Raw genomic sequence first — 3,052 nt, forward strand, 5'->3', positions numbered from 1 at the left:
TCCTGCATAATCTATAGCAAGCTGGGGAGGGAGGGGAGTGCTGATGTCACGGCACGCACCCACACGCGCACGCGCGCACACACACACACACACACACACACACACACACATGAGCATGCTCAAACACACCCACCCACTTGTGCACACAGACACTTGCACATACACACATGCACATATGGGGTAAGAGGAGGAGGGAGCAGGACTTTGATTTTTTCTTTCTTTCTCTCACACTCTTTTCTCACTCCCCTGAGTTTGTGTGTGTGTGTGTGTGTGTGTGTGTGTGTGTGTGTGTGTGTGTGTGTGTGTGTGTGTGTGTGTGTGTGTTGTTTTCACTGGCTTTTGTTTCAATAAATACTGGGGTACCAAGCAAAGCAAGATAGAGGGAGAAAGAAAGAGAGTGACAGAGAGAGAGTGAGACAGACAGAGAGAGAGAGAAAGACAGAGAGAGTGAGACACCAGGAGAGACAGATACAGAGAAACAGAGAGAGAGAGACAGAGAGGGGCATAGTAAGGTACATGGTTACCCAACATAACTCTTTGCTGTGTGTGCAGAGCAAGAAACTCTTTGATCTGTTACCGTCTCACCCTGTTGCATACTGAAATGACAGCAAAGGAGAGGTGAGGAGCACAGAGAAGAAAGAGAAAATTGGGTGGGGGAAGGAGAAGATGACCACTACGCCACCCCCCAAAAGTGATTATTTGTAAATCACTTGTCACACAAGCCATTGCATGTGATAGGAAGTCAGGGATTCCAGGACAGGTCCCAGCAAGAACCAGCCCACAGGAAACCAGAAGGAAACCAGCAGGAAGGCACACTCATGAATCACGTGAGTCGTCGCTGCAGCCAACAGTTATACAACAGCAAAACTGCATGTGTCTCCACCATCCAGCCTCCATCTACACATCCGCATAACATCGGCATGGTTGCTGCAGACCTGTTTTGGCGTGGGGGGTGGGGGAGTGGGGGGGTCATTGACCTTAAAATAAAACATGTAGGTCTGTTTCCTTAACACTGTACGTTACTCCTGGTGGAGCCTCTCACAAGTTGATGGGGAGGATGAGGTTCAGGATCAGGTGGTAACCATGGTTACCAGCATCGGTCAGGACAGGAAGCCGAATCTGGTAATGTGTGCTGTCCTTTCTCCTGAGCACACACCCACCCTTCTCTAGGTGCCGATCCCTTGCCCTGTGTCTCTGGGCTTGGCTGGCGGGGTTTGAGCAAGGCGTTTCCAGACCTGAGTGACAGGGGCGAGATTGAGTGTCACAGCAGCATGGACACCAGCAGGAAGACTTCATGCCACACAAAATTGGGCTGACCTTTAACCTTCTTCTGGGACACGTCCTGTATTCCACTAAGTGCCTCGTTGACCTGGGGTAGGAGCTCAGAGGGTCTTCATCTGATGTGATATGTGGAATCTTTACTGGCAGGAAGAGGGAAAGTGAACTTGGCAAACAAGTCCTATCCTAAAGAGCAATAAGGCCCTGCTGGTGCTCTGGATGTCAGGGAGTTTGCTGACTTGTACCTTCCTAGAGAAAAAATAATTGTTTCCGATATTGAAATAAATAATACCACTCAGAGGACATTATATATAAATTGTCATGAATGAGTACACTCTGAGACATTTGGTCACAGGACACAGGACACAGGATGTCCTCCTTATTTATGTGATTGTATTCATCTTAACCATCAGTCTAATCAATTTGATCATCATGATGAACATCCGGATCAATATTCTCACTCACTTGCATGACATCATGACGATGGCTGAAACTATGAGCACTGCCCACAAAGACACATTCAGACTTCGGGTTTGATTTCGTAGAACTTTTCATAGACAAGGACAAGGTTGCCATGGTAACCGGCAAGGGGTAGTGGAGATACGCCTGAGGGATTTTGGAGAGGAGAATTCTGGGCCTGGTGAACCATGGAGCAGAAAGACAGAGGGATGTTCTGGAGGAATAAAAAACCTGCTCATCGAATCAAGTGTGTCATGAGCAGCCAGAGCACTGGAGACACACACACACATGCATGCATTCAGGCACACGGTTGGCGTCAAATCAGCACCTGCAAAACATCATGGTGATGAGAGCTGAAACTGTGCAGCGCCTCTGTATTTATGTGTGTACAAAAGACAGAGGGAAAGATACAGAAAGAGAGAGAGAGAAAGATAAATAGGTTTGATTTCTTTAAAAATTTCTCCCTGCCTTGTCTACACATCTTGTCCACTTCGTGGTGCAAAGTCGTTCTCTATTTCACAATGCTGCCTTTGTCCTCTGGGCCAGAAGAGATGGCAGTAGGAGCTGGAGACGTGGAGCAGAGCTGATAATCAAACGCCCCACCTTCCCAACACTCCTCCACACACACATTGACACTGCATTCCATGAAAGCCGGCGTTTGGGATGGCAGGTCCTCTCCCAGACATCCTGGCTAGGAGCAGAGCTGGTCTCAGGCAGCTGGGCTCCAAATTTAGCACCCACCGCGTTAGCTCACCCGCTCTGCCCTGCTGCCAGGGACACCAGGCAAGGGCGGCACCGTGGCAGCAGCTGTCAGCTGGGATTGAGTCCATGGACACTCGAATCATAGCCAGGTTTCAGCAGGTCCGGACAAGGGAGAAGGCCGTAAGAATTTAGATCTAAATTAAGCTGCACTTACTTCGAAAGGTCACTAATCACAAACCTCACATCAGTTACTTTTAATCGTGCATTGTGGTTCTGTAGTACTGTATATTTTCCAGGATTTGCGATGCATGTGCACCCACTGCAGCTGAGGTTGCAAGCAGTGAGGAGGGGAGAGATTGAAGAAATCTCTCTTGCCTCTCTTGTCTGCACTCAGGTGTCTGATTTACTCTGGCCAGCCGCGGGATGCCTCGCCTTCGTCCTACCAAACCAAAGAAGCCTCGGGGTCTTGGGGAAGGGGGATTATCACATTGGAGAATTTCACTCCATATCTAATAGTGAGTAAAGGTGGACGGAGATCAGCCAGCATGCTTGCGTCCGCGCCACCGGCATGTTTTGGCCTGAATTACGTGGCCTGAGTGTCAGGGCGGGAAGT

The sequence above is a fragment of the Electrophorus electricus genome, chromosome 21, assembly GCF_013358815.1.
Source record: "Electrophorus electricus isolate fEleEle1 chromosome 21, fEleEle1.pri, whole genome shotgun sequence".
Classification (NCBI taxonomy): Eukaryota; Metazoa; Chordata; class Actinopteri; order Gymnotiformes; family Gymnotidae; genus Electrophorus; species Electrophorus electricus.